The sequence below is a fragment of the Protopterus annectens genome, chromosome 12.part0 (genome assembly GCF_019279795.1).
Source record: "Protopterus annectens isolate FY-2018-M chromosome 12.part0, PAN1.0, whole genome shotgun sequence".
Lineage (NCBI taxonomy): Eukaryota > Metazoa > Chordata > Ceratodontiformes > Protopteridae > Protopterus > Protopterus annectens.
This window is the reverse complement of record NC_056746.1, coordinates 512,083,941-512,098,454: the sequence shown is the minus strand read 5'-3', so window position 1 is coordinate 512,098,454 and position 14,514 is coordinate 512,083,941. Positions and strand designations below refer to the sequence as shown.

Here is a 14,514-nt window from a genome sequence, read left to right as displayed (position 1 = left end):
CAGCCTGTTTTTCTAGATTCTGTTAGCTCATACAAAGCTGAATACTCTCGTTTGTCCTGATAATTTTATAATAATACCAGGAAGAGTAATGTAGGGATGTTGACATTTCTAGGCAGCATCATATCTAGGCTGGTATGGTAATAAGATATTGATAGACTACCTCCGCAAAACATTCAGTTTAAAAAAAATCTTACCAATGACATAAATACCTTGTGTTGCTGTAACATTGGGCCTAAAAAGAAGATGCATTTATGTACAGAAGTGAAAACTGTAGTATAAAAATTGCCATTTAACTTTGTTTTATAATTAAAATTCAAGCTGCACTTTTCCTTTGCCTTTGGAACTGAGAGCACAAACTGAGTTTTATTATAGGTAATTATTCCAGTACCATGCCTTGAAACTGTTCTGGGACTATAGTCAGCTTTTTAGAAATATAGCCATTTATGTACAGGAAATAGAAGTGACCAAACAGAAAGCAGTTAGTATTTGGAGGTTTAAAGATAATTGATTCTACATCATATTCTTGTGATAATGGCACTGATACCTTTTACTATGCTTAGACAAATAAATACCAATGCAGATCTCTTGAGTTTTACTGATTACTCTGGTCTTTGTACTATCTAACAAATCTGCATCTTAGAGCAGACATCATGATTGCAAAGAATGGCAATATGAAAAATCTTTGTTATATCTTTTGGGCATCTACTGCTGACTTTAGTGCCCCAGTATTTCCCATACCTCTGACATACTTAATGAAGCCCACAATGTTGGAAGCTTGCCTTGGATTTGTCCGCTCCGCAATAAGTGTGTCCCTCCAAATGAGAAGGTTTCTCAGCCCAAGGGCCTAGTAACATCCAAGTTCAAACAGAGAACAGGGCATGCTGATTTTTTTTCTTTGTGTCCCTACTCACCCCCCCGGTATACTTGTATGCTATGCATCACATGGTTGCACAGGAGTGCCATGGGGAGCCACATATAATTATATGCCCTGTATTATGCCCAGCCATTTAGCAACTTGACTGATGAATGTTATCATAGCCATAGCGTCACCACCAGGTCTTGTGTCACGGGTGTGCCCTTGAACATGTTCTCACATTCTGTTCCCTCCTCCCTCCAAAAAGTGAGCAGCCTTGTACCTCATCATTCCTCTTCCCACATCACTGGCTCCTCCAGCACCTGGACTGATAATCTACCTAGGCTGTCTGTGTTTCAGTCAAAGCTTCTTCCCTATGTGCCATAAAACATCGTTAAGAAACCAGCAAAATCAAGAGGTATGATCTCATAAAAATGGAAGGGTTCCATGCAAGTTTATTTGTTAAAAAAAAAAAAAAAAAAAAAAAATTAACTAAGATGTTAGTGTGTTAGATTAAGAATTATAATTTTAAGGCAAATATTAGGAATTTATTCATTGTTTGAATGCACCTACACTACAGCCAGGAGGTCGACTTTGGTTGCCCACGGCAGCGAAAGAGTTAACTATATGACATATTTTATATGCGGCCCCAAGACAATTTCTGTTCACTCAATGCGGCCCCAGCAAGCCAAAAGGTTGGACACCCCTGCTCTAAATGATTTTATTATTTTTTTTTTTGTTGTTAAAAAAGAAATATCTTTATTGAATTTTCACTTATGACATAACAATCACATAATTAAACAAATGAAAACAAACCATATTGACATATTTTCAGTGACAAACATTATTATGCCACTTGTAATCTTCTCTACAGTCATCGGCAGTCAAAAATGACATAGTTCAATCGATTTCTGCATTCCCTAACACTCATTCCTCCTCCAAATTATTATTCTGCATGCCTTGTTCCCATAATTCCCATCTTTTTATACCCTTTAATAAAAGTTCTAACTTCCAGTTCTTGTATCTCTGTTACTATATTCACTACTTCCAATATAGCTGGTTTAGACTTTGATATCTATTTTCTAGTAACTGTCTTTTTGGGAGCCACCAGAATTAAACTCAGCAAGGCTGTCTAGGCAATTCCAATTCTGTATCACAGCTTAAAAGATCATTTCCTTAGCTACATCAATTTGCTACCTAGTATTTTTGACAGAGTAGTCTGCAGGGAATTTTTAGTCTGCCAACTCATTATACTCCCAAAAATATGTTCCCAATTACTTCTCTCTTCTCCTTCACACCTCCAATATTTACACTTTACCTGAGTAAACATTCTTTGGACTGAGCTAGGTGTACAAAAAGACCTACTCACTTGCAAGCAAAGAAACTAAACCACCTAAATTTTTTGTTGCATAGTTGAAGCCGTACATATCTCCTCCCATTGTTTCTTTGCAATTTTTCTATCCAGTCTCTTTCTTCCCACTCTTTTCTAATATCCTCTAAATTATTCCTACAATTATCATGCAATATTATGTATGCCCTACTAATAACCCCCTTTTTTAACAGCAGCTTCTGTTCTAGATTCTATTTAAAAATACACCAACACTGGTCTTTCACTTAGGAGTCACCTATTCCTCTCTCTTTGCCTACACTCTTAATATCATTCCTTGATAGGGAAGGCAGTCTCTAGCCTGCAGTCCAAATGAATTCTACACCTCTTCCCATTTTATTACCTTTCCCTCTCTAATGATTTGCTCCCAGTACTTTGGTTCCTTTGCCAGTTTTCTCCAGTAAATTCTAGCCCCTTCTTTCCTCTTCTCTGTACCTCTAATTGCGGTCATCCCTATCAGCAGAATTTCCTCTTCTCCATTCCTGTTTCACCTTCATTCTTAAAATACATTCTGCTACTATATGAATATAATATTCTGTATAGTTGTTATTCTCCTTAAGGATATGCACCCAAAATCCCCATCTCATCTTGCTTCTTGAGCTTCCCCCCTGTTTCATCATTATTCCTTCCACTCTGAATTATAGCTTTGTGCTTGTGCTATGTATTGGAGCCTTAACTGAGTAGCTCTGAAATACCCCTTCAAATCAGGTAGTCCCAAACCACCTTAATCTATTGGAAGGATCAACTTATCCCACTTGACTCTTGCCCTCTTCCCCACCCAGATAAAATCATTCAACTCTTTACTAACTGTTCTCCTCTGCCTGACCTGCTATAAAACTATAGCGACTAAAAATGGTTTTCAATACTTGTATCTTGCTATACATATCCATAAAACAGAGCTTCCAATTTCTCAGTTTTTGCATTATCTTTTACTTAGTCTCTTCCCACACATCCTTAGGTGCCATAACAGAATCATTTTAATCCATACTGCTAAGTACTTCATTTTATCATATCTCCATAAATATGGGTATTGTTGAACCAATATGTTTGTGGGTACATATATTACAGCTATTGTCTTGTTTTATCTTCATTAATTTTGTATCCCAAAAAGACATGAAACTGTCTAAGAATGTTCCCCAACACTGAAATGTCCTCTTCCGGTTTTATCAGGTACAAAATAATATCACCTGCAAATAAAGCCAGCTTTTCTTAATTACCACACCAATTACATGTTTGAATTTCTGAGACCCTTATTTTCTTTACCAATGGTTCTAAATATAATGCAAATAACAAACTGGAAAGAGGACACCCCCCTGCCTGTTTCCTCTTAAACAGAACTTATCACACAGCAATCGCCCATTTTAATGTTCGCCTTCAATCCCTTGTATATCCTCCTAATAAACCTTATAATTTTTTCAGGAAATGAAAATGCTTCCATTGCCCTGTTCATAAAATCCCAGCTTACTCTGTTGAATGCTTTTTCTGCTCCAGGACCCACCAACAACATTGGTAATTTCTTACATTCATCTTTCCTCTGGATTATCATTGTAGTAATGTTGTCAAATGTTTGCTTCCCCCACAAAACCACACTGATCCATATCTACTAATTTTGGCATTACCTTTGGCATTATTTTAGCCATTATGGACATAAACACTTTATAATCATGGTATAGAACAGAAGTGAGCCTATATGAAGCTGGCTCAGAGGGGTCTTTACTGTCTTTAGGTATTACAGCCACAGCTTTCTTCTAGGATGTTGATGCTTCTCCTCGTCCTTTTAAAATACTGTTAAACAAAAGCTTCTAGATATTTAGCACTCTCTTCCCTCCTAGCTTCCAAATTCCACATGGAGTACCATCTATTCCTGTAGACTTTCCAGCAGATTGGATATACATCACTATTTTTATCTCATCTCCACCTATACTAACTGGTAATAATTTACCCGCATCTACCTCTAACCCTGGCATATTTAATTCTTCCATAAACATTTCTGCTGGTAATTTTTCTTGATTTCCACATTTCTCTGCAGAATTACATCAAATTTCTGAAGTATTTCTAATATCTCTATAGGGTCTCCAGTTATTTTCCATGTTATAGGCTCCCTAATCTTGGCAACAACCCTTTCTACTTTCTGTTGCATTAGCCATTGAGCTAAAAGCTTTTGTGCTCTGGAGTTACTGTCAAAAAACAGTTGCATACTATATGCTCCAAACCTGGCCACGAGAAAGCAACCTAGATGTTTAACATTAGAAATGCCATCCTACCAGCAGAAGGAATAGATTCTGTCAAATGTGTGGCAGAAAGTCAAAGTACTAAAAGTGGGAGACAGTAGAATGTTACTGGAAAATAATTACTCGCTGTACACCAGGCAGAAGGAGAGTACATTTATTACTGAATGTGGAAAAGCAGTGAGATTCAAACTACTGTACACAGCTATAATTAGAATATTCTTTCCTGGAGGGACAAAATCATTTTTTGATGTAGAACATGCTAAGCAAGAAATACAAAAGTTTGTCCAACAAAAAGTGAGCTGTGAAGCAGAAGGATATTTTGATTCTAGTTCTTCTAGTAATAAAACTGTGCCAGTGAAACCTTTTCTAATGTTTCAACGAAAAATGCTTGAGAGACCGAAAAAAAAAGCACAACAGTCAACTAGAAGAGCAAAGAGTATGTTGAAAATGAAGCAGAGACTAAATATGGGAGATGGAGATAAACAGGAATAAAACCAGCAACTTAGAAATTTACAAACAAATGTGGGATTACAAAGCATTAATTATGCTTGCAAAACATGACAGAACAAGAAAACCAGGAAATATTGGACTTTCTTGACTTTGTTAAACTTGTAGGGGACTCTAAAGCATATGCCCTACTTCATGTCATTAATGTTTGGAGGAACACTTAGAGGAAAGGAGAGAAGAGGAAAAGTGTTAACTGTGAATAAAACATATTTTGTTCTTAACAGTAATATTTTCTAGTGCATGATACAGTCTGCATGATATAATGTAAAGTTTTCTCATTTATTTTCAAGTGTAATGGGGATACTAAAGTTAACAGCTACCCATGTTTTCTTTCCTTCTTTTCTCTTTCTCCTTGTTCAGTTTTAAGAAATGTCGGCACTTCAATGTAAAAAAAAAAGTCTGATCATAAGAGTATGACACAAGAAAAACTGATGTGCTTTTTCTAACTCTTGCATAGGGGAATGAGTGGATTAAGGGCCTTGGCTTGGCTATAATAAAGCTTTCCTCTAGCAAAAAAAGAAATAAATGCTTGTAGAAGTAACTCTGCATCTGGTTCTCATATCTCCATAGAGACACTCTGATAAACAACAATAGAAACAGAATACTTCTTTCTTTCAGTGGTTAGGAGATAATGTTTTCTGAAAGTATTCAAGTGTGTTCCCATTCTGGGAAACCAATAAAGATAAAACAAAACCAGACAGCACTTAGTAGAAGCACAGGCTCTACCATGCATTTTAGCATGGATAGCCTTACTTTTAGGTTAACCCATGTCTATGAGTGTGGCTGTCGGTTTGGGACAACTGTTCCTATTAGGATGGCAAGACTTCAATATTGACTATGTACATAGTTTTGTGTGTTTTTATTAAGTTAATAGGTTTTGGGGGTGTATTGAGGCGTGTTTCTTTTTATGTTTGAGGGATTTCAATAAGACAATAAGTTTTGTAAGATGTGACATTGGGTCAAATATGAAAAGAAACAACTGTATAAAAAGAACAACCTGTCAAACAATAATGTGTGCATGTAACACAAAAACTGGATCTAGATACGTAACAAAAAAGCTGTTACAAATAAAAGGTGGGACTAAACTTTTTAACATAATGACACTTTATGATTGTTACACATTAATGATCTCACAGATATATACAAAAAAGAAAGAATAGTGAACTATATTAAAATGTACAGTGCAAACAGCTATGCTACAGGAGACACATTTGGAAAGAACTGAACATGTGAATTTGATAAAGAAAGGTTTTCAGGACCGTTATTCAGCAAAATACATTGGACAAGGAAAATAGGAGTACTTACATTAATTGCAACAGGAGCTCCAATAGCGATAGAAGAGGATAAAAAAGATAATAATGGCAGATTTGTAGTACTAAGGGGCTACTGGCAAGGGAGGAGGATTACACTGACATATTTATATTCTACCTAAAACTGCTATAATGGAGCTTAAGAAAATTCTGAGAGAAATGATCAAGTTTTCAGTAGGGACTATTACTTATAGGTGGGGACGAGTTTGATTTGCAGCAGTGAAGATGTGTTTGGGTGGTCCAGAAGGAAAACTGTAACAAAAGAGAATAGATTTTTGAAAAAAATATGTGAAAATATTTGGCATGGAATATGTGAATTCAGTAATAGGAGTTTGGAGTGAATTTACATATTATTCCCAAGATATAAAAACTGTGCTAGGCTAGACAGAATTACATTTCATATGAACATGCGTGTTTAATTGAAGGTCTTGATACGCACCCAACTATTACAGATCATCCACAGATAACTAAAATAAAAACACAGGGTAATGAACTAAATATGGGATACTGGCACTTTCCCACCTAACTTTTGAAAAGAGAGCAATTTAAGGAATGGCTAGTGGAGATTATTCAGGAGCTATTAGAGAGGATAAAAATTTATTCTGAAAATACAGCTAGGGAGTAGGATAAAATTAAGGTGGAGTTTAAAACGAGGGTGAAGATAAAAGAAAGGGAGCTATGGTTAAGAAGTAACAAGAATTATGTAGAGGGACTGACAGAGAGTAGAAAGGACTGTTGCCAAGCTTAGGAAGCATGTAACAAAGAAGGTAACAAGATATCCTGTAGAGGTATTAGAAATATTTCGGAAATTCTATGAGAGTCTCTACGAAGCAGAGAAATATGAAAATCAAGAAAAGATACAAATGGAAATGTTTATGGAAGAAGTAAATATGCCAAGGTTAGAGGTAGATGAGGCTCAATTACTAAAAGTTAGGATAGGAGGAGATGAGATAAAAATTGTGATGTATAACCAATCTACAGGAAAGTCCCCAGGAATACATGGTACTCCTGTGGAAGTCTGGAAGCTAGGAGGAAAAAAACGGATAGAGATCTGGAAGATTTTAACAGTATCTTAAGAGGAGGAGAAGTAACAGGGTTCCTATTAAATAATCGAAGATGCAATGCTTTGAATGCGTCTTGATTGAACTTGAAAGCATGAAACACCAAAACAGCGAAACGGCATATAAGGAAAGAAATCGCTCAGTTACTTTGCTGTTTTCCTCACTGTAGTGTGATCTCGAAGTTGGTATATTTAAGTAGGGGGGTGAAGCCCCCCACTTTATGTAATGTTTTGAAGTTTTTTTTTTTTTTTTTTGTGGAACAGCGATTTTTTTCCCTGGGAAAAATGTCGCTGTTCCAAGTGTTCAGGATTGTAAGCTTTTGCTTACATGGGGTCGATAAAACAGCGTTCGCTAATTTAATATAGACCCAAGTAATACCATCCTGGAAGAAAGCAGTGGTAGTTGTAATACCTAAAGATGGTAAGAATCCATCAGATCCAGTTTCATACAGGCCCATTTCAATACTAAACCATGACTATAAAGTTTTCATGTCTATAACGGCTAAAAGAATGGCAAACAATGAAAAAATTGATAGATATGGATCAGTGTGGTTTTGTGGGTGGGAGGCAAACATTTGACAACATTAATAGAACACTGATGATCCAGAGGGAAGCAGAATGTAAGAAAATACCATTGTTGTTTGTGGGTCTTGAGGCAGAGAAAAAGCATTTGAGAGAGTGAGCTGTGACTTTATGACCAGGACAATGGAAGCATTTGCATTTCCTGAAAAAATTATAAGGTTGATTAAGATAATATAAGAGGGATACGAATCGAAAACCGAGCAGAAGAACCAGGCAGGGGTGTCCTCTTTCCCCTTTATTATTTACATTATACTTAGAACGAATAGCAAAGAAAATCAGGGACTCAGAAATTCACGGACATAATTGGTATGGTAGTCAAGAAAAGCTAGCTTTATTTGCAGATGATAATATTTTGTAACTGCGGTGGTGGTGCTGCGGTAGCGTTGTCGCCTCACAGTACGACATTGTCCTGTTTGATTCTCAGCTAGAGCGTCTTCTGTGTGGAGACATGCGTGAATGGGCGTACCTTCGGTGAAGGTTGTGAGTCAGGGCTGGCAACTCGGCACGTAAAAATCTACTGCCAATCATTAGCGGACAGGAGTTCCGCTGTGGCGACCCCTTACCGTGAAAAGCCGAAAGACACAACAACCTGACAAAACCAGAAAAAGACATTACAGTGTTGAGGAACATTTTGAGAGACGCAGATCTTTGCAGGATACAAAATTAATGAAGCTAAAACAAAGGCAATAGCAGTAAATTATGTACCCATACATGAACTGGTTCAGGAATACCCGTATTTAAGGGGACATGATAAAATGAAATATTTAGGAGTATGGATTAAAAATGATTCTAGTGTGGCAGCTAAGGATCTGTGTGAAGAGACTAAACAAAAGATAGTTAAGACACAACAGTTAAAATGTTTTTAGTCCTTTAGTCTTATATACAGGTTAGGCATATTTTTATCAACCAGAGGAGAAGGTGTGGGTAGCAATTAATAAAGAGCTGAATGAATTTATCTGGGGAGAGGAAAATGGCAACATTTAAGTGGGATAAGCTGATTCTTCCTGTAGAACAGGGCGGAATGGGATTACCCAATTTGAAGGGGTATTTCAGAGCTACACAGTTAAGACTCCTATATATAACATAAGCAGAAAACTATAATTCAAAGTGGAAAGGGATGATGATGAATCATGAGAGAAGCTCAAGAAACAAGTAGAGACTGGGATTTTAGATGCAGGCCTTTAAGAAAAATAACAATAATCGTGCAGAATATTATATCCATAAAGTAGCAGAAAGTATTCTAAGAATTAAACCAACACGGGAATGGAGACAGAAGATTCTGCAGATAGGGATGACAGCAATTAGGGATACAGAAAACAGGCAAGAGGGGGCTGGAGTTTAATGGAGGAAACTGGCAATGGAACCAAGGTATTGGGAGCAAATAACTAGAGAGGGAAAGATGATAGACTGGGAGGATGCCAAGAATTTATTTGGACTGCAGGTTAGTCCCGATCAGGGATTGACATCAAAGTATAGGCAAACAGAAAGAAATAGGGAGAGGTCCTAAACAAAAGACCAGCACTGGTAGAGTTTTTAATAGAATCTAGAACAGCTACCACTAAAAAAGGAATTAGTAGAGCATATAAAATATTGCATGACAACTATAAGAATCATTCAGAGGAGGTTAGAAAGGATTGGGAAGACAGACTGGATAAGCTATTCCCAAAGAAATAACAAGAAGATATATGTATGTCTCCCAAATATGCAACAAAATCTAGAAGATTTAGGATTTTTGCCTGGAAATGTTTACATTCATATTTTTATACCCCAAGCAGATTTCATTGAATTCTTCCTCAGGCAGACAGTAAATGTTGGAGGAATAAAGGGAAGAAAGAGGTAATTGGGAACATATTTTCTGGAAGTGCATTGGGTTGACAGACTTTAAGGATTCCCTGTGATATGCACTGTCAGAGATGCTGGGTGGGTAGATTGGTGTGATGAGGGAGATGATTTTTCTAAGTTATGATACAGAATCGGAATTGCCTAGATACGGTAAGACCTTGTTGTGTCTAATTATGGTGGCTGCCAAAAAAGCAATTACTACAAAATAGAAATCAAAATCTAAACCAACTATATCTGAGGCAGTGAATATAGTCACATAGATAAAATAACTGGAAGTGAGATATTTAGAAAAGGATAGGAGCAAACTACATAAGAAAAAAATGGGAATTGTGGGAACAATACATACAGGGGAGGAATGAGTTTTAAAAGAAGGCAGGACTTAAATGAGCTATACAATGTTTGACTGAAAATGACTGGGTAGATTATAAGTGATGTATAATGTTTGCAAATGGGAGTGTGTGTGTCAGTATGGTTTGTGATGTAAAATGCTTTCATTTATATAAATGTATGAGTGCATATGTCATAAGTGACGGTTTAATAAAGGTGTTTCCTGTTTAAAAAGCAGAGGCAGGAATTGAATAATGTAGGTAATGTTAGGTTATATGATATATAGAAAATTATGTGAAGTATAATATTTGTTAATGTTAATTTAATACAGTTTTGTTACTTTGTATAAATGTAAATTTCCCTATGTCACAAGTGATAATTCAATAAAGGTGCTTAAAAAAGTTTGCTTCCAAAAAAAGGTAAATATTTAGAACTCCAACCTTGTATAATTTCCTGAACTATACTGCGGACAAATACTATAGGGTATTCATGTTCTAAAAACATCTCTAATGTGTCTAACATGTCTAAAAAAGTGGTATGCACTGCACTATGTTCAAGGTCCAGCAGATTTTATATAGGGAAACTGAGCACGCTTTATGGAAGTGTATTTATGAACATAATTATGACATTTAAAAAAAAAAAAAACAATCTAAATAGCTCCCTGTTTAAACACACATTTCAATGTAATTTGTTTAACAAATTCAGATTTGGAATCCTAGAACAGGTAACTCCTAATGAGCTAGGAGGGAACTGGCAAACACTGCTAGAATGTAGAGCATTATGGTGGCAGTCAAAATTAGATGCGTACCACCCCCCACCCCACCCCCAGGGCTCAATAAACATATTTCATTCATTCTAGTTTTGAAAATGAGGGCTTTAAAATTATAGGTTGAAAGTTTTAGTAAGCTATCAATTTGTAATTCTAGTGTGGTTTTTAGATTAATTTTAAACAATGATAGCATAATAAGTTTTTATTGTGTATTTTTGTTTACTTTGCTGTTTGGGTTTCCACTTCACCTTATTATCAAACTTTAAGCATATAATATGAGAGTAATAATATATGTTACACTATTTAATTATATGTGTATACCAATGTTTCTTTAAGTTTTTATTGTTTGGGTCACATAATCAATTTACTACAGCTATTTAAGTGGATTTCCTAAGTTATTTCAGATTCTGAAGTCCTAAGGATGATATAGGATGAAAGCTCTAAATCTCTGTTATTTTTATGGTGTCTAATTAAAGACTTACTTTCACTGTACTGTTGTTGTCCACATAAAGTGGTTTATAAATGGTCGCAAATATAAAGTTGGCACACTACATGAGTTCGTTCATTGTGGTTCATGTTCTAACTTACTTTACACGAATGTACACTGGTTGTGCCGAGGTATATTAATGACTGTTAAACCTGATCATGATAGCAGGATCAGCCATTCTCATCCACAAACAGCTCATACACCTAGCAATTATAGTCCCAGCATTGACAATGTGTACTTCAGATGTCCGAATGTTGTAAAAAAAATAAATATGAAAACAATAGTATATTTTGCACTTGTTTCACACAAATCCACAGTATACCAAGTAGTTTAACTTATTCCATAAAAATGCACAATAGTCCTGCAAAGTCAGACTGTTTAAACTGAGTGACAAAAGGATAAGTGACTTTCATCCACATATACCGCTCCCCCTTCGCTCAGCAGTTACAGCCATTTTGCCTGGTTATGCCTCATCTGATTGTGATGAATAACACCTTTCTGAGCAATAATCTTGGTCACAGCCAATACAACAATGAGGAAAAAAGGCCCAAAATCAATAAGAGATTTTAAATGCTGTTCTTATATACTTAGAAAGTAGTTAGAAAAACACATTTTGCTATTAGCATGCATGTTCTGAAGAACATGAGGTATGGTGGACTTCCAAGGTGGCTGCACATTGACTAACAGCTTATTTCTAGCTCTCCCAGTGTGAAAACAGAAACTCAGCAAAGAAAGCCAGTAGTTGTGTTTATGGGTAAATTTCAGTAACTGGCTAGCAAGTGCACTGTCTGGATGCCAGGAATAAAGAAATACAGAAGACCTGAAAAAAAACAGCTAGAAAGTGAGGAAGAAACACTGACTGGGGAAAGTTGTGCAAAAAGCAATACAACTTCCACACACGACTTCCAGTAATCTACAGGAAGATATAATACAACTGCATACAGACCTACGTAAAATAAACAAAACACTGATGGAGTATATCAACACAAACAACAAAATGTTGAAAAAAATGGAAGAAGCTTTAAACAGATATTTAGATGAGATGATAAAGCTGCAAAAATCAGAGGTAGGCTGAAATGAAGAAAAGCCTGGCTCAATATGAGACTGCTCCGGAAGGGATGTTTCAAAAAATAATAGAATTAGAGGACAAAGCACGTAGGGAAAACTTGAGATTTTCAGCTATACCAGAGAAGCTGGAAGGAACAGACTGCATTAATTTTATGAAAGCACAAATAAGCAACTGGACTGGTATTCCACAGCAGGAGTTGTTAGTTGAAAGGGCACATTTTGTGTAAACTCCAAACTTAGCTAAAAGCACCGTAGACCTTTAACAGTAAAGATGCAATACTACCAGCAGAAGGAGCTGATTCTGACAAAACTGTGGCAGAAGGACAAAGTACTAAAAGTGGGAAACAGCAGAGTGTTTATGGGGAATTACTCATTGTACACCAGACAGAAGAGTAGCACATTTGTTCCACTATTTAGGGAATGTCGAGATACAGGTATGAAATTCAAACTGCTTTACTCAGCTGTCTTCAAGGTATTCTGCCCTGGAGGAACAAAATCATTTTTTGATGAAGTACATGCTAAGTAAGAAATACAGACGTTTGTCCAACAAAAAATAAGCTGTGAAACAGAAGGAGATTCTGCTTCTTGTTCTTCTGGTAATAAAGACCACAGACCAGTAAAACCTTTTTATGTTTTTCAACGGAAATGTTGCAGAGAAGGAAGGGAGCATGAGAGTTGACTAGAAGAATCAGGAGTATACTGGAAATGAAGCAGAGACAGGATTTCGGAGATGAACAGTAATAAAACCAAAAACTTAATGCGGGATTAAAATGCAATAATTACATTTGAGAAATATGACAGAACAAGGAAAAAAATATGGAAATATTGGACTTTTTCAGAATTTGTTGGACTTCCTGGGGGACTCTAAAGCATATACCCTACTTTATGTTATTAATGTTCTGAAAAGTGCTTTGGGGAGGGAAGGAGGAGGAGAGAGAAAGTTATCTGTAAGTAAAAACATTTTTTGTCTTTCTTAAATAATAATAATTTTGTGGCATGTGGTTTTCCTTATATGCTATAAAGTATTTTTCCAGATATTTTAAGTGTAATGGGGATTGTAAACAGGTGCTGCTGCTGTTCTTTTTTTTTTTTTTTTTTTTGTGGATAGGAATTAATAAAGACCTAAAATACTTTATCTGGGAGGGGTAAATGACAAGAGTCAAGTGGGATAAGCTGATTCTTCCAGCAGAACAGGGCAGACTGGGATTACCCAATTTGAAGGGGTATTTCAGAGCTACACAGTTAAGATTCCTATACATGGCACAATCATAAAACTATAATTCAAAGTGGAAAGTGATGATGATGAAATAGGAGGGAAGCTCAAGAAACAAGGAGAGACTGGGATTTTGAATGCAAGCCTTTAAAGAGAATAACATAATCATACAGAAAATTATATCAATAAAGTAGCAGAAAGTCTTCTAAGAACTAAGCCAACATGGGACTGGAGAAAGGAGATTCTACCGATAGAGATGACTGCAATTAGGGATATAGACTGTAGGCAAGAGGGGGCTGGAATTTTTTGGAGAAAACTGGCAAAGGAACCCAGGTATTGGGAGTGAATAACTACACAGGGAAAGATGACAGAATGGGAAGACATCAAGAATTTATTTGGATTGCAGGTTACAGATTGCCTTCCCTATCTGGGATTGATATCAGTGTATAGGCAAAGAGAAAGAAATAGGGGGTCCTAAACAAAAGCACTGGTAGAATTTTTAGTAGACTCTAGAACAGAAGTTGCTATTAAAAAGTGAATAATTAGTACAGCATGTAAAATACTGTATGATAACTATAAGAATCAATCAGAGGAGGTTAAAAAGAATTGGGAAGAGAGATTGGATAAGCAATTCACAATGAAACAATGGAAGGATATATGTATGTCTCCCAAATATACAACAAAAATTTTGAAGATTTAGGATTTTTGCCTGGAAATGTTTACATAGATATTTATATACCCCAAGTAGACTCCAGAGAATTTTTCCTCAGGCAGACAGCAAATGTTGGAGATGTGATGGGGAAGAAAGAGGTAACTAACTGGGAGCATATTTTCTGGAAGTGCAGTGAATTGGCAGACTTTATGGATTCCCTGTGGGG

General features: G+C 36.2%; 1 protein-coding gene across 2 annotated transcripts in view; it reads right to left on the bottom strand.

The window, feature by feature from the left end:
- The window catches only part of NT5M (5',3'-nucleotidase, mitochondrial), a 231,326-nt gene that overhangs the window by 179,558 nt on the left and 37,254 nt on the right, over positions 1–14,514 (bottom strand). The window lies entirely within an intron of this gene.